The sequence below is a fragment of the Carettochelys insculpta genome, chromosome 14, assembly GCF_033958435.1.
Source record: "Carettochelys insculpta isolate YL-2023 chromosome 14, ASM3395843v1, whole genome shotgun sequence".
Lineage (NCBI taxonomy): Eukaryota > Metazoa > Chordata > Testudines > Carettochelyidae > Carettochelys > Carettochelys insculpta.
In genome coordinates, this window is record NC_134150.1 from 8249697 (window position 1) to 8271823 (window position 22127).

The following is a 22127-nucleotide window of genomic DNA, read 5'->3' on the forward strand; positions in this document are numbered from 1 at the left end:
CTCTACAAGTGAACTCCCCCGGCTCATACGAGGCTAATCCCCTCCCCGCCAGCCCCACTCTGTGGCAGCCTGACCCAGCCCTCCACCCCCTGCCCCCGCTGCCCTGCAGCAGCTTGACCTCTGCTGCCAGTCCCAACCTGCGGCAGCCTTAACCCCCGTGCTGGCCAGCAGACTGGCCCCGCGGCAGCCTTATGCTCCCCCACTGGCCCTGCGGCAGCCTGATCCTCCTACTCTGCCAGCCCAGCGGCAGCCTTACCCACCCCCACCAGCCTCGAGGCAGCCTGACCCCCTCCACTGGCCCCGTGGCAGCCCGACCCCTGTGCCAGCCCCACAACACCAACCCACGGCAGCCTTAACCCCCACTCCCTGCTGGCCTCACAGACTGGCCTCGCAGCAGCCTGACCCCCGCCTTCCCTCCCCACCAGCCAGGTAGACATAACCCACCGCAGCCTGCCCCCTGCCCCCCACTGGACCACACACCCAACCTTCAGCAGCCTGAACCCCCCATCCACCCCACAGACCCAACTAGCCACCAGGTTTTAACTCTCCCTTCCACTCATGGCCCCAAACTGCCCCCAGCCTTTCCCCGAAACCCACCGTGCACTTACCTTTCACAAGCAGCACCACCTGCTGCCATTCCTTCGCTGAGCTCTAGGAACCAATCAGAGACTTGTACATGTATTTTAATGAGGATTTAGGGTCCCTCTTAGGAGTTTTCGCCTAAGAGCACGAAGTTGGGAACCAATTGTGCTCATAGAGCGAGGGATGAGTGTAATTTATATAATGCTTGACTGTACACACGAGTCTTAAAAACCTGATGGTAATTAAAGAACTGTTGTCTTTTGGTCTTTATACATACAGGCGATGTCTACACTAGAACCATCTGTCTACAGAAGTTACTGTTGGACAAGATGCTCTGACAAAACTTCTGCCGACAGATTTCATCTACACATAATCATGGCTCGATCTTCTGAGCCACTCTATTGATGCAAGGTAGTAGTAGTAGGCATCCTTCAGTCTACATAGACTGTGGATCACGCTGTTTGTAGTTCCATTTGGGATCATCATTTGCAGCGTCGACTGTGACTGTGAAGGCCCACACGAGAATGACAGTCCTTGCTGCATCTGTTGCATGTGTAATGTGTGTCTGGCAGGTCCTTACTGATGCAAGGACCCCTGGAGCATCTACATGGCTTTTTTTGTTGACAGTTGTTATCAACAAAATGCATTTTGTGCATAGAAACTCCACACATTTTGTTGACAACACCCCAGTTTTATCTACAAAACTCTGTAGTGTAGACATAGCCAAACACTGTGAAAGAACCACAGGCATACAATGGGTCCCAATACCATATTTACTAACTATAAGCAACAAATAAGGTTTAACTACAGTAATGACTGCTGCTCTCGTGGGGTTCTGGAGGCTTCTGAAACACAGCCAAGAAAGAGTTTACAAATCATTTAAAAGAAATGTGTCAATTCCTTTATACTACAAGACTTAACTACAGCAATGTCCCCTAAGCAGGCTAGTCAATACTAATGTTGTTAGAGTATCTTAGATTATTAGGCTGATTCAGAATGGATGTGGCTATGAACACTGCCTGCAACTCTGAAATTTCCTGCTTTACCCGTGAGGTACACCCCTGCCCTGCAGTGGTACAGATGTGCTGATGTAGCTGCATCACTTCAGTGTATCTGGTGAAGACAAGAGGCTGTAGGATGCTGAGAGGAGAGAGCTCTCCTATCAGCATTAAAAAAAACAAACAACGGCAAAAGCTACGCTGTGGGAAAAGCTCTCCCACCAGCACAGTGCTGTGCACACAATCTATCATGTCGGTGAACCTTATGTTGCTGGGGGTGGAGGCATGTTCCCACCTCTGAGTGACGTGTGCTTTGCCAACCTTAGCTGTTGCATAGACCTAACCTAAGTGTGGGCTGGGGTTTGACCCCAGGCACAGGGTGATGCGGGGTTGGTCTCCCTATAAAACTGAATAAAGACTCAAGGTTTACCTGAAATAGGTAACTGTGACATGAGGAATGCGTAGTCATAAAAATCCTGCTTTGCAGTGATTTACAATGACCTGGCTCACCTGACCCCACTGCATTGTCAACCTTTCCGAGGTGGAGTGATGAAATTTGACCTTTTGACCTCAATGTACAGCCAGTGTGCCAGTGATACTTTTTAAATTCACTAATAGTCCTACTTGCAACAATGTCATTAATAAATAAAGATGCAGAGCTTTACCATTTAGGTGGTGGTTGGTAGCATTAGCTGGTCGTTTGCTAGTCCACAGGCTTTGAGCAAGGTCCTGGCTGCAAGGGGGAAGAAGAGGTAGGGCTGAGCCCCTGCCTCACTTGCTGATGGAAATCAGCTCTCGTGCCACTTCTGGTACCCGTGCTGTGGGGTTGCTGACCCCTTCTCTGCTGCATTAGAGCAGATATGAAGGAAAAGAGGCTGCCCTTGTAGTGGCAAGGGCAGGGGGAACAAAGGGGCTTAGAAGAAGATGGCACAGATGAGTGGCTGGGAAGCAGTGGTTAATGTTACACAACTGTCTCCCCCATTCAATAAGAATGAAAACTGAATAACTGCTATTCTGCTTGTCCAAGAGACTGAGATATGTGGACGGGAGCCAGGGCTTATACTGTTGTATCCTCTTTCCAGGTTAGGCAGGGGAGCTCAACAAAGCCCTTGTAGTAACTTTACTGAAGTCCAAAGATGCCTTAGCTCAGCTGCAGCACAAGAAGTCTTCAATGAAAAAAGTGTCTCTTCCCACTTCCTTGCCCCAATGCTAACACTTAAACCACACAGCCTAGATATGTCACAACAAGCAGCAACTGCAGAAGGCTATGAGTGTGACAATTAATCTCTGTGACATAAACAGCATTGGCTAATTCATGACTCACCTGGCTCTACTGATACAACACATAGTGCTAAAATGGGAACCCTGCCAGCAGCGTGGGTGGGACTGATGTAAATTTGAGGTTGAAATGAGTGACACCCTTTGAAATAAGGTTCCCATATTTGCTCTGCTTGTAAAGATTTGCTGCCCTCTTGCACTTAATTTATATTTCACACTGTTACAATGTACAAACAAGATTTCTGAAGTTCTCTGGGAGAAAGAAAGTTAAAGGCTTGCTGTTGTTAATGCTCCACCCCTGTTCCTCAAAGCTCCAGGGCTGACATCAATTACAAGCAAGGTCACTGACTTCTTTTGTTGTCCTGTATTTTAGGGGTACAACACTACCCTCAGTATCAAATACCATTTCTAACGTCAGCAACAGATGAGACCTGGAGCTCAGGAAATCATTTAGTGCCTTCCTTAGTTGGGACCTCTCTAGTCACACACCTGCTCTGGCAAAGCCTGGGCTGTTTTATTCTTTATTGTATAACTTATTCATATATGTACTACGGTATAAAACAGCAAAGAATCTCTCCACAGAAAGAAAACCTTGTCCACTAGTAGGGGGCCTACAGAAGTCCACAGCAGAGAACTTTTACACAAGATAAACAGAGGCATTGTCTACACGCTGCACTTCTAGCGCTGCCAAGCAGCTCCCAGCGCTGTGACTCCTGTGGTGGCCACATTGGTGATGCAATTAGGCTTTGCCTACACTGGCAAGTTTTGCTGGGGAAAGGTGTGTTTTGTCAACAAACCTGTGTGTGTGCTCACATCGCACCATGACTTTTGTTGTGAAAAACGTCCATCTTCACTGACAAAAAACCTTCCAGCTCTACGAAAAGACTTGTTTTTCCCCCTCCCTGTACGGTAAATACACATGCACTGCAAACCCCTTGAGGTGTTTTGTTACTTCAGTAGCCCACAATTCTCAACCAGCTGCTCTTGTCAGCAGTTTGAACTCTGTGCCCTGCAGCCAGGTGACCAGCACCACACTCTTGTAAGCCCTATAAAGTTTAAATCCCATTTCCTGTTGGCTGCTTTTGTCTGCAAGTGTAACCTCCCCCAGGCAGTCTGGAACTTGGGACCTCTAGAGCATTATGCAGGTGCCTCTAGACTTAGCGCTAAGAGCTTTCAGCCTAGACTGTAGAAGACACACATTTGCTCTCTATGAATTAATCTAGGTACATGGGACAGTAAACCACACCTAGGGACATGGGTTACACGAGTTCATTGGAGGGGATAGTAACTGTCTGGTTTCTGCCACACGTTGAGACGTGGTGCAATGCATGAGCTATACTGCACAGGGCTGATCTTACAAACTGTGGTGCCATAGGCAGCCTGAGCCCTGAACCTACTTTTTGCATCCTCCTTCCCCAGAACCAGCACACATTTGTTGCGTAAACCTTTGCCAGTACCAGCCCTTTCAGGACTGCTTTGTTGCATTGCAGTGCACTGTTTTCTGATCAATAAAAACACACTTTATAACAGTGCAACAATTTTATTTACTGTTCAACAGTCAAACAGACCAATCACTGAGATCGCAGGTGCAGTCTTTATAGGCATGTTCCTGGCTACGGGTTGCATTGGAAGGGGAGAGTGTGTGTGGAAGCAATGTAACAGAGGATTATTTCAGTGATGCATAATTTCAAAGAGCACCCTCAAATCCTCCCTGATGTTAACAGCAGCCCTTTCAGCTCCTCTGACAGTTCTAGAGTGTTTGTTGGCTCAAACTTTGCAGCCATGCACTGTGCCTCAGCTCTCCATCCCTGAGCAATTAATTCCCCCTTACTTTCACACAAATTATGCAAATTGCAACAGGCAGTGATAACCACAGGAATATTGGCTTCAGAATATTGGCACCTTTCCAGGCCATCCCACATCAATGGCCATGAAATGCTCACGGTGGTCTACAAGTGCCTGCAGCACTATCGAGAAATATCCCTTCCTGTTGATGTATTCAGAAGTAAGGTGGGCTGGCGCTAAATATCAGAATGTGTCCCCTTTACTGTCTTCCTCACCTCCAGAGTTTGGAAATCCCATGTCCACAAAGCCAGCCAGTATGTCATGCACATTTCCCAGTCATGGTCTTCCTCAGCAGAATGTGATTTATTACCCCGTGTACTTGCAGAAGTACAGCACCAATGGTAGACTTTCCCACTACAAACTGATTTGCAACTGACCAGTAGCGAGCAGGAGCCTCCAGCTTCCATGCACCTACTGCCACATGCATCCAAAAGAGAGGCCAGCTCTCCTTCAGGTGTCCTTTTGCTACAGTTTGGGGGCCAGCTCAACACAGTTCCAAGAAGGCTGCTTAATGTGTCCTAAAGTTCTGCAGCCACTGATTTTCATCCCACCGATTTTCATCCCACATCCACATGACAATGTGGTCCCACCAATCACTTTTCATTTCCTAAAAAAGCACCGATCTACCCTGTACAGCTGCTCTGTTACTGCCAAAGGCTATGACAGATTGCTGCTGTTCATAACAAGCACACTGTCAGGCTCTTCCAAGCCTTCTTCCTTTGCTGATAATTTCAAGGTGATCTCCACTGTTATGTGCAAGGTCCTCACCACAGTTAACTTAGCATACAAGAGAAGTGTGGGCTCCATTCTCACTGCCAAAATGCACAGCAGAGATTGGCAGTTGTAAAAAAGGCAGTGGAAGCCCGAACAAAGCAGTGCCTCATAAGACGTCTTGCATGATCCCAAGTTGCTCCACACTGTTCCATGGTCCCACAAGACCTAGCAACAGATAGTGTCCCAAGGCACTGTGCGAGACACACGTACATACATACAGTACACACATACAATACATACAAACATGGTTGTGTCGACATACCCTTAGTGCACCCTAACGCCACAGTTACTGACCTCTAGATAAACCACTTTCTTTGCGTTTGCTGCAGCACTGGGATGCCAGTGTGGATGCTGTGGTGCACTACAGTGCTCTCACACACCTCCAATAATGTCCCAAAACATCTGTTTGGGTATCGGTTTGACCAAGAGTGAGCTCTGCTCAGGTGACCAATGCTCACGCCTGCCCTCTACATTCCATAGAAATTTGGAAAGCCCTGTTTGCTCAGTGGCATGTGGCGTGCTCCCAGCCCATTTTTCTGTGCGTCCTTGCCTGCCCTACGTATCAGACGATCTCGGAGCAATGCCAAGATGCTGGGCCTCACCAGCGTTGGGGGAGAGTGGGCTGTCCAGTCCCAGCTGTGCTCGAGATGTAGGAATTATGCTAACTATGGGCAGATACCAAAAGGCATGACTGAAATGGGCCATGGCCAGAATGTACTGCAGTGGCAGGTCAAAGGGAAGGGGCTGTGAAATGCCTACCACAAGGTGCAGGAGGCAAATTGCCACTGTGTTGCTGCTCCCATCACTGGCTGGTTCCATAAAAGGCTGGATGACATACATCGTGGTGACCCCACCTCCACTCTGAAGATCCCAGTGTATATTTTGGGGCCTCAGGAGCCATCCCTGAGTGGACTGCCAGAGGAAGAAAATCCTATACAAGGTTGCTGAGGAGGAGAGGGACCCAGAGCTAGAAGATCATTCAGTGTCCACAAATGCAAATGTAAGTGGCTTTGATTTCTGGAAGCACTGAAGGGAGTTGTAGGGGGCAGGAGGGTGGCACACCAGGCTTGGGGCCTATGTTTTGCTAGTACTGGGGCAGGGCTAGCCAGATGCAGAACAGGGTGTTGATGGACTCTTACTTCACGGTAATGGGCCTCACAGATCTCACTGAAAGTCTCAGACAGATGCTGAGCAATCTGTTTCTGCAGGTTCTTTGGTAGAGCTGCTATGTGACTTGTCCCATGAAGGGCAACATTCCCATGCCACTGTGCCAGAAGGGATGGGGAGTCCATTGCTGTATGAGGGGGAATAACTCGACTGCCATTCATGTGATAGTGAGATCTATCACCATTTTCCTTGATGGACTGAGGACTCAGTGCACAGCACAAAAGCCATTTAAAGATGGTACCAAATGTGAACAGACACACAAGGGTTGCTGGCGTGCAAAGCGATGTATCATGGAGCACAGGTACAGGACCACTTAAACTGTGAGGCCGTTTCTACACAGGCCACTTCCTTCAGAAGCTAATACACGGAATGAAAGATGCTAATAAGGTGCAGATGCAAATTCCCTGCACCTCATTAGCATAACGTCACTTGATTTGGAGTCCAGAAGACAGTTCTTCTGGACTCCAAAACACCATGTAGAAGCACAGCCCCGGGGAAGCGCCCGCTGCCCCACCTGTCGCTCCACCCGCCTCGCCGCCTGCTGCCCCACCTGCCGCCCCACCTGCTGTGCCGCCTGCCAGCCCCCACCCAAGGACCAGAGCCCACAACTGGGGCTGAAGACTGGCCAGTGGAGGCATCCCGGCTGTACTTGCCAGTCCTCCTAGCCCCCAGCTGGCTGCACTGGGGACCGCGCACGGGGCGGGTGGGGGTCGCAAGCCATACCCACCGGGGCTTGCGCCCCTCTACCCCCACCCTGGACTGATGGGCCGATGGCCGAGCCATCCGCTGGGCCCCCATTTGCACTAGTTGTCCCCCTTGTATATAGTTGTCCCCCTTTGTATATTGCTTGCAGTTTCTATCGTGCACATAACAAAGTTCACAGTTTTCAACAAATCATGGTTTTATTTTCCAAAGAACTGGAGACGTGTGCTTGTTAGGGGGGTGGTGTGTGGGTGTTGGGGGTGGTCTGCAGGCAGTGCGGGCTGTGTGTGGGGGCATCCTCCAGGGAAGACCAGGGAGGTGCTGAGGGGTCTCCCTGATTGAAGTGGGCCCGCAGGGCCTTGCAGACCCATACCCCCTTGTGGTGGGCCTGGTGGCTGGGTGCAGCGGCCAGCTGGGGGAAGCCCATGCCGGCGTCGACTGCCCACCCCTGGACGAAGGCCTCCCCCTTACTCTGCACAAAGTTGTGGAGCATGCAGCATGCACCCACAACCTGGGAGATGTTCTGGAGGCCGACGCACTGCAGTGTCCCTTCAGACGGCAGAAGGTCCTCTCCACCACCTGGCAGGCATGGTTCAGACAGGCGTTGAACCGCTCCTGGCTGGCATTGAGGTGGCCGGTGTACAGGCAGATGAGCCAGGGCCGGAGGGGGTAGGCTGCATCCACCATGAGGCAGAGGGGCACAGTGGTGTCCCCCAGAGGGATATCCCTCTGGGGGATGTAGGTCCCTGCCTCCAGCCAGCGGCACAGGCCCAAGTTCCTAAAAACACGGGCGTCATGTGTGCAGCCGGGCCAGCCCACGTAAACATCCTCGAAGCACCCCTGACTGGCCACCATGGCCTGCAGGACCACCGAGTGGTAGCCCCTGCAGTAGATGTATCTTCCTCCGCTGTGGTCCAGGGCACGGATGGGGAGGTGGGTCCCGTCCAGGGCCCCGAAGCAGTTTGGGAACCCCATGGTGGTGAATCCGGCAACGGCTGCGTCCAGGTGCCTGAGTTGGATGACCCTCTGGAGCAGCATGGCATTGAGTGCATGGAACACCTGTGGGGTGGGAACACAGGCACCCATGAGGGTGTGCAGGGTGCCCCAGGGCCCTCTCCCAGGTCCCCCTTCCAGGCATCTCCCTGGGTACTCCCCCGCCCAGCCCCTCACTCCCCATGTGCCTTCCTCCCCAGCCCCACACACAGCTCCCCTGCCCCCCAGTGGGTGCGTGCCTGGGCTTCCTTACCTCCATGATGATGGCCCCGACCGTGGCCTTTCCCACTCCAAACTGGTGTCCCACAGAGCGGTAGCTGTCTGAAGTGGCCAGCTTCCAGATGGCTATTGTGACCCTCCTCTTGACAGGGAGGGCATGGCACATTGGGTGTCCTGGTGCCTCAGTGCGGGGATGAGCCACTGTCAGAGCTCCAGGAAGGTCTGCCAGCACATGCGGAAGTTCTGCAGCCACTGGTTGTTGTCCCACTCCCGCATGACCAGCTGCTCCCACCACTCGGAGCTACTGGGGTAGTTCCACAGGCGGGGGAGCACCCAGTGGGGGAGGAAGAGGGGCGCCCGGTGGTCAGGAGCATCCCCATCTGCCTTCTGGGAGGGCTCCTCTGGCAGGAACCGCTGGGCAGCCTCCCGGGCAGCACCTAGCAGGGAGCTTGCCCCCTGGATGACAACCTGGAGGGCCTCTTCCTGCTGCTGCTGCTGCTGCTGCTGCTGCTGGGGGTCCATAGCTGCTGTCAGTCTCTGAGAGTGTGGCTAGCGCTCTGCAGACCCTTGCTGTGCAGGCTGGGTGTGTCTGGGAGGGTCCCTTTAAAGGAGCAGCTTTCTGTTGACCCGAAAGGGCTAGTCCAGCCTGTGACCTGGTTCACGGGCTTTCCTGGCCCCTTATTTCGACGGGGAGTGCTTGTGTGAGTGGACGCTCCGCGTTTCCTTCTGGGGTGGCTCCTTTCGACGTTCCCTGTCGCTACTTCGACATTGAATGTCGACGGCACCAGCCCTGGAGGACGTGTAGACAATACGCATCAAAATAGTGTATTTCGATGTTCTTACTTTGAAATAGGCTACTTCGACATAGTGTGCTAGTGTAGACGTAGCCCTAGTGTTGAACAGATAAGTTACTGTTGCTCTCAACAGTTCTGGAGCTTTTATAATCTGAGTTTCATGATAATTATTGTTTTCCTTAAAGCCCCAGCTCCTGGAGTCAAATGGATTTGTGTAGATTTCTGCCTTCATTCTTAAAGAAAAAAAAAACAACCTCCTGGCCTTTGTGTCTGTGAAGTTAGTACCAAAATGTGAATCATAGAATCACAGAATGCTAGGACTGGAAGGGACCTTGAGAGGTTATCAAGTCCAGCCCCCTGCCCTCCTGGCAGGACCAGGTACTGTTGAAACCATCCCTGATAGACATTTATTTAACCTGTTCTTAAATATCTCCAGAGATGGAGATTCCACAACCTCCCTAGGCAATTTATTCCAGTGTTTGTCCACCCTGACAGTTAGGAACTTTTTCCTAATGCCCAACCTAAACCTCCCTTGCTGCAGTTTAAGCCCATTGCTTCTTGTTCTATCCTCAGAGGCCAACAAGAACAAGTTTTCTCCCTCCTCCTCATGACACCCCTTTAGATACCTGAAAACCACTCATGTTCCCCCTTAATCTTCTTTTTTCCAAGCTAAACAAGCCCAGTTCTTTCAGCCTTTCTTCCTAGGTCATGTTCTCTAGACCTCTGATCATTCTTGTTGCTCTTTTCTGGACCCTTTCCAATTTCTCCACATCTTTCCTGAAATGCAGTGCCCAGAACTGGGCACAGTACTCCAACTGAGGCAAATTAAACTCATTTGCCCCACATCCCTAAATGACCCCCTCAAGGGCTGAGCTCACAACCCTGGGTTTAGCAAGCCAATGCTCAAACCACTGAGCTGTCCTAAAGCTGTACATCCAATACATCCTAAAGGCTCAAAAACGTAGAAGGTTAATAAAAAGAACACCAAATCCATTATTTATAATCTCATAATTTTAAAGACACTCTGATGACTTTTGGTGACCCTGACTCGTGATTTTTGAACATTGGGGGTGGCCCTGGCCTTATCTCATGTACTCCCAATGAAATCCCCTTGTCAGTAAGCAAGCTGCTATGCACTGGCCCACTTCATTTTCCAAATAGCTTTAAAATGTTGTCCTACACAGGCAAAATGCAATACCCAATCTTGCCTGCAATAGTCTAATACCAGGTACCCTGACCTTACTCCCCTCCAACAGAAGACATTTAAATGTGGGAACGTTAGTCATGGGGGAGGGGTAATGTAATAAGCTGCCATATGTAGAGGGAGAGTTTCCTTGGCAAAAAGTGATGTTGGAACAGGGTCTTGACTACAGCTGATGAGACAATTGGTGTGGGGTTAATAAGACAAATTCAACCCTAGAGTAAATGTATTGACTTTAATGTAATTACAGCAGAAATGAATGTGACCCATTAGGTGTGTTTATGATCGAGTAACATTTCTTTGCTTGGTTCTGAGCGCTAATCACTGTATTCCCCAGGGTTTTAAATAGCTGAAACAAATAGTTGTTCAGTGTTTTTATAGCTCCCATTTTCGGGTACTTGGGAGTGAAGAGAAGTGAATAACAATGCAACAGGAATGCAGGAGCATCCATTCCAGAACAGACACAGGGGACATCTAGTCTCTAGCAGTGGCCTGCAGTGGATGTTTACGAAGAAAACGTATAAACCTGGGCCGCAGTGTAATACAGGAACATATTATGAGTGAACCACGTATGCACATTCCTTTTAGATCGGCTTTATTTTTATAGATATGCTACAAAAAAAAACTTCTGTTAAATGAAATGGCTTCATTTATGGACAACAGCAGCTCCATTTTCCAGCCAGCTGGTTGATTCCTACCAATTTGACAATTAAATCATGGCAGTGGTTGAATCATAATTTAGGGTAATTTAATATGTGTGTTTCAGAAATATTTCTGGAGATTTAAGTTTTAGATTTTTTTTCCTCCCATTATCTTCCATAGACCATGATTTCAAAGTCACAAACCATTTGTAAATCTTTATTGAAGAAAGATGCTGGGCCAAATACAGTTATATATATTCTAGCCTCACTCTATGTAGGCAAAACTCCTGCTAAAGTCAAAGACGGAGAGTAAAGACAGGCACTGTAGGTTCACGACCCTTCTCCCATGCAGCTCTTGCTATCTAGAGCAGCCTTTCTGTACCTCTGCCTCACCAACTACCTGTTTCCAAATCCTGTGGGAAAAATATTTTCCCTGACCTATAATTTCTTTGCTATATTGTATTAACTGCTGCAGTCCTGTTATTTACTCGGCTGAGACTGTCTGCAGTGTTGTATGTAGTGTCCTTTCCCCCACTGCCTCCGGCAGGCTGGAGGCCCAGGAAAACCCAAGACCCTCAAGCCCTGGCTGCTGCCCAGGAGGAGCCCTGCACTGCATGTGCCAAAGCTCCAGTTGTGGGTTAACATAAGGCCAAAAGGGGCAGCTTCCCCAGGGCCCCTGCCCCAGGGCCTCCAGGCTTGCAGGACCCTAAGGCTCCATAACTCCATTGTGTTTAAGCAATTTGCTTTAATGGAACAAAAGAAATGTGTCATGTGTTTCTTATTTTAAAACAAATTTAAATATAATTTTATTATGCAGCATGAGTAATATGCACAAATAGCTTTTAAAGCACAAATAAGGGCATTACAAGTATATTTTAATGTGTTGGAAGGGACCCTTGTGACTGTGCTGTCCCAGGGCCCCACCTGTTTTTAATCTGCCCCTGCAAGGCTCCCCACTGCTGTGTGCAGTGTTGGTGTAGCCATGCTGGTCCTGGGACACTAGAGAGACAAGGTGGGTGAGAGATATGTTTTACTGGACTAACTTGAGTGAGGAAGATGGACAAGCTTCCAAGCTTACACAGAGCTCTTGTTCAGCATTGTACTGGATTGCTTGTCTCTCCCCCTGAACAGAAGTGGGTCCTTCTAAAAGAGTTTAACTCACCTTCCCTGTCACTTTATAATCATATCAGTTCTGCACAAACATTAAGGATCACATGGAACTTTTCCAGAGTAGGGATTGTCTTCCATGTGCTAGGACAAAAAGTTTCCCCTCCTGCTGTTGTGTTGTGTGTTGGCTCATAGGCAGCACAAAAGTGGCTGCACGACTCTGCCTGCGAGTATAGTGGTTATGTAAACCCCTTTGAGTCTGATCTAGGGAAATGGAGCTAATCCATGCAAAAAAAAGACGTTCTTTTGCAGAGCTGGGAAACTGATTTCTCCACCTCAACTCTGCTGTTTGCACAGCAAGGCTACAGCCCTCGGTACAGCACACAAATAAGTGCTGCCAGGCCCTGTCCCCCACCCACTGGTTTTGGCCCAATAAATCTACAGTGTGATGTGTGTAGATTCCCTGATTCCCCATCCTCACCTCAACACACAGAGATCAGCTATGGCTCTCCATTATGTAGCTCACTGACGTCCTGGGACAAAACAGTAAAGCAGTCCTGTAGCACTTTGAAGACTATCAAAATAATTCATTAAGTGATGAGCTTTCCACAGACCCACTTCTTCAGGTCTAGAAAATTCTGATGATGCCCTGGGGCAGCTAATACATCTTGTGTGGATCTATTTCTATCCCAATGTGAAAAACAAGTGACAGTTAAACACTATGGATCACTTTCCATTCCAATTAGGGTTTATAATGCTCCTGAGGATGCTCCAGCATTTTGCCTGTTTGAATAAAAGATGCTAAATAACTTCTTGAGATGGATACACCTAAAGCAGATCTCTCTGGCAAGTCAGGATAAGCACCTGTTCTTTGAGTGTACACCATGTAGCCTAACACTAGGGTCCTGTCTACGCTTGCTACAGTAGTGTAGCTGCATTGCTGTGATTACCAACGATACTACCTACACTCTCCCATTACCACAGTGCTATCTACCCTGGGGGCTAAGTCAAAATAACTGTAACTCAGTAGGGCTGCCAACCATCCTGGACTGGACACCATTGCTGCAGCCAGTCTGTTTGGCCAGAATTGTTTGCAATACTAGCACGGCTATCTCTCTGTTACTATTTTATGGTCAGGGTGTTGACTATCCTGCTTGAGGTAGTTATAGGTATGGAAGTTCCTTATGGAGACCAAGCACAACAAACAAGTTCTCAGTATTCTAAGGTGCCAGTTTTTAAGTACTCCTTCACTTTAAAATCAAACCAAAAATCCTATAGGCAGCATAAATATACTTCAGAATTTTTATTTGTGATGATTACAAAATAACGTCCACCCTTATGAATTAAGAAGAATGTTGGATAATATCCTACTGAAAACAATTACTCATAGCTACTCCACCTTATCCCCAGTTTAAAAACTGTATCTCAAAATGAACTGTTTTTACTACCCAGAGGCCTTAGAAGCTGCTGCAATTTGGAAAACATATAGCAGAACCACTTACAAATCACAAGTAGTAACCTAGTCTTTATAGACTCCATGGCTTGTAATCTCCATTACCTCTTTGCTTCCACATAAACCCACTTGCTAGCCTATTCAACATAGGGAATGGCTACAAAGCAACCAAACATGACTGTACACCTTGAATCACTGGGTGCAGTGATTACACTGTTGGGCAACCAGTAGAATGATTCACCAACAGGAGCAGCTTTTTAATATCAATACTTAGCATGCTTGGGGAATATTTGCACAGCTTAAGTTGCACAACTAAGTGTTTATGTGCTTGGTTTTATAGTGTCACCATGTGTTTGAAAAAAGTGTAAAAATAATGGCAATATTAGTCAAAATGCCAGGAATCAGGCATCTAACACTCATTCCGGACTGGCACCTGTGTTAGGCAAAAGAGTTAATTCACAAGTGAACAGTCCAGCAGCTTTACAGGCTCCCTCCTGCCGCCTTAGAGATTTACCCTGAACCCTAGCAGAAGGAATCTTTAGCAGTGGGGAGAGGGTAGGCAAGTTGTCATTGCCTTTTGTACAGTGGAGAACCAGCAGCCATAGTCCCCAGTTCACCAGATGCTGACCACTAAACAGAGGAGCTGGGTTTGAACCTGTAAATGCCTCTCTCGTTAACATTTCCCTGCGTTATCCAATACTTCTGAAAGAAATGTTTACTACTATTTAATGTTATTAAATGCTACACATCTACACAGACCAGTATCTCAGTGTAAACCATTGGCCACAGCAGTACATACAGAATGACAGGAGACATGTACTGGCTGATCACTGGCAGACCTAAGTCTTAAGATCTAGTTGTTTCTCCTTAAAAAACCCCACAAACACCAAAAGCAACCTCGGATCACTCTTAGGAGCAGAGTCTTTACTCAGAAAGCCGCGCTCCGCAGGAAGCACTAAGTGGTATTCAGAAAGGTGTGGCTTAACTCCTTAGCAATCCCATGGAAACAGGGGCGTGGTGATATTGCCTTAAGTAAAACAAACAGGCTTTGTGGAAATCAAAAAGCAGAGAGTGCTAGCTGTTAGTTCGCTGTTGGCGTCTCCTTGATTAAAGCAGCTGCTCTTGGATTGAAGCAATGAAGCAGGTCTCCACTCCCAGCAAATTCGTCAGATTTGAAAGGTTAAATTCTGTGCATTTGAGATGCAGAACAAGGCAACATTAAAAGAAAAAAAAAACCTGTGCAATCAATCATTTTTACACTATCCCTAATCAAGGAAATAATTTCAGAATTTAATCATCATAAAAAAAAAGTAAGAAAAAACAGATCTACAGCCCTGACTCACTAAACCCATTGTCCCACAGTTACTGGTACACCGCAAGTGGCAAGATAAAATCGTACTTGTTTTTTCAAACTTCCCTTTTCAGCACAAATGTCATTAGCCTTGTTGTCTTCACAAGGGAAAAAAGGAATGTGCTAACTAACACACTGCAAAATCCTGGCTGTTAACTCCATCCTGCTAGAATGTTTAAAAACTACAAACCACTTTCTCTTCGCTACTATTTTACGACTTTACCAAATAACATTTCACTATTTTACAAAGATTCTTTTCAGAGCCGACTTTGTAATAATCCTTAGGATACTTGAAACATTTTATTTCTCTATACATTTTTCACCATCGTTAGGAGGACATAGTGCAATTGACTTAGTACGTTAGGCTTACTCATAAAATGGGTGGTTATCTTGGAGGGATTTTTGACTTGGTTTGTTTTTTTGAAGCCTATAGGTCACAAACATTTAATTTATTCTTGGGCTTGGTGGAGAGAACACCAAAGGTCAGTTCTGCTCAATAATTTTTGCCATCCCTGATGAAAGGGAAAAAAGAAAGGCAAGGAAAGTATTCAGTTTCCCAATGCTATTTAAAATTTCACTTAAATTAAGAATATATAAACATGAGACAGATAAGAGAGTGAGGTATGTGATACAACAGCACTGGGATCGTCAGGCAGGCCCACCAATGGGGAGACGGGTGGAGGCAAATGGTGATTCTAAAGGTGTTCCGGTGATTTAAAAAGGCTGTGTCTACACTAGCCCCAAACTTCGAAATGGCCATGCAAATGGCCATTTCGAAGTTTACTAATGAAGCGCTGAAATACATATTTAGCGCCTCATTAGCATGCGGGTGGCAGCGGCACTTCGAAATTGACGTGGCTCGTCCCGACAGGGCTCCTTTTCGAAAGGACCCCGCCTACTTCGAAGTCCCCTTATTCCCATCTGCTCATGGGAGTAAGGGGACTTCGAAGTAGGCGGGGTCCTTTCAAAAAGGAGCCCCGTTGGGACGAGCCGCATCAATTTCGAAGTGCCGCGGCCGCCCGCATGCTAATAAAGCGCTGAATATGTATTTCAGCGCTTCATTAGTAAACTTCAAAATGGCCATTTGCATGGCCATTTCGAAGTTTGGGGCTAGTGTAGACACAGCCAAAGAGTGGCAGCAGCCAAAGCCTAGGAGGCCCTATGGAATTGCTCTGGGCGGTGCTGAGGGCTGGCTGCCTCAACCCTGCCTCAAGGCTCTGCCCTTTCTGGGAGCATAGAATGGGCCCTCCCATGCTTTGCCCAGGAGCCAGGCACATGTGTCTTCCCTCTGTTGGTGGCCTTCTCAGGAAGGGACAGGGTGGCAGAACGTATATAGCTATATCACCAAGTGCTTAGTGTCTTATGGCTCCTACCTCTCACCTACAGACTGAGTTACAAATCAGATGTTACAGAGGTGGACAAACTGCTAAGACAGAATGAGAACCTGCCTCGGTGTCATGGCTGTGAACAGCTGGGCTGAACCTATTAGATGCCCAAAATTTGAATGATTTCCTCCCCTTGTTTTTAATGTTGTACAAACCTCTGCCTTCTCGTTTCCAGTTGGCGCCAAAATACGACCTAAACAAAGTTGCTGTTCTCTTGCTATGGTTAGCCCCACAGGAAACAGCAAAGATGGAAATCTTCCAAAAGAAAGTTCTCATGAGCTTGTATTCCCAATTTTGGAAAGGAAGGGTTTGCCAGTGAATGATGTGAAGGTCGAGAGTTTAAAGGGGTTCAAAAAAGAACTAGATAAATTCAGGTAGGACTGGTTCACCAATGGGCAAGGATGGGGTCCCTATCCTAACCTCTGCTTGTCAGATGCTGGAAATGAGAGACAGGGAACGGATCACCTGGCATTTACATGCTCTGTTCATTACCTCGGGGCACCTGGCATGGGCTACTGCCGGAAGACAGGATAGATGGATGGAACTTTTGTCTGACCCAAAATGGCCATTCTTGTGTTCTTACATTAATGAATATTGTGGGGTATTAGCAAAATACATCAGTATTAAAATGGTTTAATGTGGAATCCATAGCATTCTGCCCTACATTAAAAGTTTGGTACTAATGTCCTAAGGAGCCTGGAGGTTTGATGGGTTGGTGTGGGGGGTTGTCAGAGCTATTCTGGGCTGCAGAACTTCAAATCCCAACTTCTATTTTGATGAAGCCAAAAAACTCAGGATGAGTATGCTTGCATTCCACAGGAAGTCCATGCAGGCTCCAAACTGTGCCTGGGTTACCTGAAAAATCTGAAACCTATATTGAACCATTCAGCACACTTGGGCTGAGGGTCTGATTCTGTAGTCAGACATGAAGCTGGGCGAGTTTCATATTATGTGGGGTTTGATTGCAACACATTTCACAGCTCTATGTATGTAATTCAGTGCTAGGCTTTGTAAGATCAGGCATTACTTACTGTAAGGGCAAAGGCATTTTATTGTCCTTTCCCCTGGTGCAGGAGGGGAACGCAGCCATGACCATCTAGGACAGACTCAAGCAGTTACTATAACCGCTCTTTTTGTTCTGACATCCAGCTGCCTCTGGTTCATGTTCTGCAGGCAACAGGGGGCTCCTCCACCTCGCAACCACTAGGTCAAACTGCAGGGAGGAGCACATGGAGAAAGGTTAGCAATGAATGCAGGAGGAAACCAAGGGAAATGAAGCCTCTGCAGCCCAAGCACACCTCTTGTCCCCACACAGCATTGTCAGGCACCACATCCTTCGGACTGCCCACATTCCTGGCACTCCTGCTGCTGAGCCTCTCTACACACATCTCACAGACAGCCGTGTGTGTAGAGAGCACTCCCACCACTTGCCTACAGGGACTGAGGCAGAAGCCAGAGCTCCCTCGGAAGAGTAACCCAGGAAGCAGCCGTGGTGTGTGCAGAGCATCCCCTCCTTTGCTTTGACATACAGATTGGGCCAGGGATCTGCAACCTGCAGCTCCGGAGCTGCATGCAGCTCTTTAAGGACTTCTTTGTGGCTTCCAATACAATAATTGCAAAATTAAAAAAAAAAATTCCCGATTACTCCGCATCTGGTGTACTGTGTCTAGTTCTGGGCCCCCAATTATAGGAAGGATGTGGATACACTGGAGGGGGTCCAGCAGAGCGCGACCAAAATAATTAGGAGGTTGGAGCATATGACTTATGAAGAAAGGTTGAGGGAATTGGGACTGTTTAGTCCGCAGAAGAGAAGACTGAGGGGGGACTTGATAACAGCCTTCAACTGACTGAAGGGAGGCTGCAAAGAGGCTGGAGAGAGGCTGTTCAAAGTGGTCACGGATGGCAAAACACGGAACAATGGTCTCAAGTTGCAGTTGGGAAGGTCTAGGTTGAACGTTAGGAAAAACTTTTTCACTAGGAGGGTGGTGAAGTGTTGGAATGATCTACCCAGGGAAGTAGTGGAGTCTCCATTCCTGGAGGTGTTAAAGTCTCGCCTCAACAAAGCCCTGCTGGGCTGATCTGATGGGTTTGGTCCTGCTTAGAGCAGGGGGCTGGACTCAATGGCTTTTTTAGGTCTCTTCCAGCTCTATTGTTTTATGGTTCTATGATTCTATGATTTTTTATACATGGTGAATGTTTTAGAGCCCAACACTGAACAACTCAAATCTAAATAGCAAATGATACGTGATTGTGAAATATTGGACAGCTCCCCCTTTAATATGTGCAGTGCATTGTGGGATATGATCCTGTATCTGTGTTTTGATTGTGTTGCTAATAAAGTCTTGATTTTGAAGAGGAAAAAGAAGCTTGTGGCATTCCTGCTGTGAAGGGCAACACACATTTTAAGAAAGAAAACTGAAATTAGATGTGAAGTAAAATTGGCATCATTAAAGTGGGTTCAGGAGTGAAAGTCAGGAAGACAGTGGTACGAACACACATGAAGTGTGAGGAAATAGAATATGTAACAAGTTAGTGAACATCCTGCAGTAAACATGGATCACATTACAAATCATGGTGTGAGCGCTGTTCGCAAAATAGGGCGTTACAAAAAGTATGTGGTTTGATGTTATTTATTAAGGACCATCTCCTAGTCACATGCATTGTGACTCTTGAATTATTGAGTTTTTTACCTAATTAAAAAAATATGGCTTTTCTTGCTATTTTGGTTGCCGATCCCTGGGTTAGTCTTTCTTCAGTCACGTCCACATGCCCATCTCAAAAGGAATGCACTGTGATGTAAGCACAAGAATCAAAAAGAAATGTTTAATGGCTTCTACAGGATAGGGGCAACATCTTTTTTTGTGAAACAGACAAGTTGTAATTTATGAATATTTCACATTGTATTTAAAACACTGTAAAAAAACAATCAGAGAAACAACCTAACCTGCGCTGCATTTCCTGTCAAACAAAGGTACGCAAGACTAGCAGGCTGGCAAAAGTATACTTGCATTGGCTGGTGTAGCTACATAAAAAGCTTTTGTCCTGGTATCTCTTTAGCAGAGCTCCAGATCATTATGGACTAGAAGGGCAGAACTCACAGCATCTGTTTGCCATGTGGTGAGTTATTATCAATGTTTACAGAGCAATTCTGGGGTTATAAAGGGATAAAATCCACTGAATTGCATCATCTGACATTGCAGGTTTTGAATTCCTGTAGGGTGCAATGGGAGGGATCTGCATACCTCCCCCCCTTTTCACCTTGATGCATTTACTCATCAGGCAGCATATATTGTGCGTTGCTTATGGGCATGTCACATCACCGGGTAATATCAGCCCCAGGTGGCAGTTACTAAATTGCACCTGAGCTAGTATGATATGACAAATGAAAGTCAGATGCCCTCTATGAGAATTATATGTGTCACATTCCATTTATGCAGCTGGTGCAACAGAAGATAAGATTCTATAATCTGCCAGAGATGGATTTATACCCATTCTCAGGGGCTGCTAGTAGCCAGTCTGACGAGAATGTGATCTAACATTTTAAGGACCTGGATGTTTCTTTTAGCACAGTGGTAGTGAAAACAAAACCAGATTGTTGCTCGTAGAGCAGTGGCCTGAAGCAGTGTGACACCAGCGCACAGGGCTACCCATATATCTGACAATCTGAATCTCAGGTTTGAGCAGTTTCTTGTGGTGGAAAGAACTGAAATGAACATACTCTGGATGAAAGATCAGTGAATAGGGGGAACTACTGAGTGATAGGCACCCTACTCCAGTAAACATTTTGTTCATGTTGGTTGGGGTTGCCCAAAGTTTCACTCATTAGCACATTTTGAAAAAGGAAGTTTGTTGAAAATGAGCTACTGAGCATTAAAATTAAATTAAGTTACAAAATATCTTTAGATACATCTACTCTGTGCCACTTCTAGTGACAAGACAAGGCTAAGCCAACACAGTCTTGTTGCTAAAAGTCAATGGCTACGTCTACACGTGAAGCCAACATCGAAATAACGTCTACACGTCCTCCAGGGCTGGCAGTGTCGATGTTCAACTTCGACGTTGCGCGGCACCACATCGAAATAGGCGCTGCGAGGGAACGTCTACACGCCAAAGTAGCACACATCGAAATAAGGGTGCCAGGCACAGCTGCAGACAGGGTCACAGGGCGGACTCAACAGCAAGCCGCTCCCTTAAAGGGCCCCTCCCAGACACAGTTGCACTACACAACACAAGATACACAGAGCCGACAACTGGTTGCAGACCCTGTGCCTGCAGCATGGATCCCCAGCTGCCACAGCAGCAGCCAGAAGCCCTGGGCTAAGGGCTGCTACCCACGGTGACCATAGAGCCCCGCAGGGGCTGGAGAGAGAGCATCTCTCAACCCCTCAGCTGATGGCCGCCATGGCGGACCCCGCTATTTCGAAGTTGCGGGATGCGCAACGACTACACGGTCCCTACTTCGATGTTGAACGTCGAAGTGGGGCGCTATTCCTATCCCCTCATGGGGTTAGCGACTTCGACGTCTCGCCGCCTAACGTCGAAGTTAACTTCGAAATAGCGCCTGGCGCGTGTAGCCGTGACGGGCGCTATTTCGAAGTTAGTGCCGCTACTTCGAAGTAGCGTGCACGTGTAGACACGGCTAATGTGTGTGAATGCTGCTTGCCAGCACTTTTGCAGAGTTTTGCCTATCAACTGCAAATGCGGGCATAGGCTAGGTCACATATAATCCCATGAAAAAAATTATTCTATTATAAAATTACACTATATATACAAAAAGAGGTGACTAAAATAAAGCAAAATAGATCTTACGTGTGATATACATATATAAACCACAGAACTGCTTTCTTGGTCTTAATTGCAATAGGAATATTTACCAAACCCTTCCAGGACAGCAATCTGCCTGCTTGCATGACGATCCCCCCAGCGCAGAAGTGGAGGAAGCTAGCAGACCATAGGTTTCTCTCCTGGAATAAGAATCCTTGCAAAAAGTTTCCACAAATACCAATAAACCCAGTGAAGCAGCACTGTCTGCAATTCAGTCAGAACCTTAAAAAACATTACCCCACGTATCAGATTCTGGTCTGAACAGCAAGAGCTATCACGGACTTCCAGCTTGACCAACTAGGAGCAATCAGATGGGACGGCATTGCCAAGTGAGACTGAGTAAAGGCAAAAACTAGCTCCTGGAGGAGAAAACTTCAGGAAGAGAGAAGTGGGTTGAAACAAAGTGGGTCTGACTGCACACATTACCTAGCAAGCAGGCATAAAAAAATAATACAATGGAAGAAAATCTAGACTCTGACTGGCCCGGTACCAACAAAAGTAAGTGGGAGTCAAAGCCCATCTTCCCAGCTTGAAGAAGAAAAGAAAAAGCCAGGGATACCCTGGCAAGCATGAAGTCAGGGGATAGCAGGTATTGAACAGACTGGAGACAAAAGGCCACCATCCAGCTGACCAAACCAGCAAGTCCAGCCCCCGTCATCCAATGGCAAGAACAGCACAGGAAGGTGCAACCAGTAGTAATCCTTTAACACAATATTGTATGGCAAATCAGAATTTACAGCCAACAAGTGCCTGATGGAGGATGAACATTTGGGGGGCTGGAGGAACTCCTTTTTGTCCCCCTCCTAAGTTGCC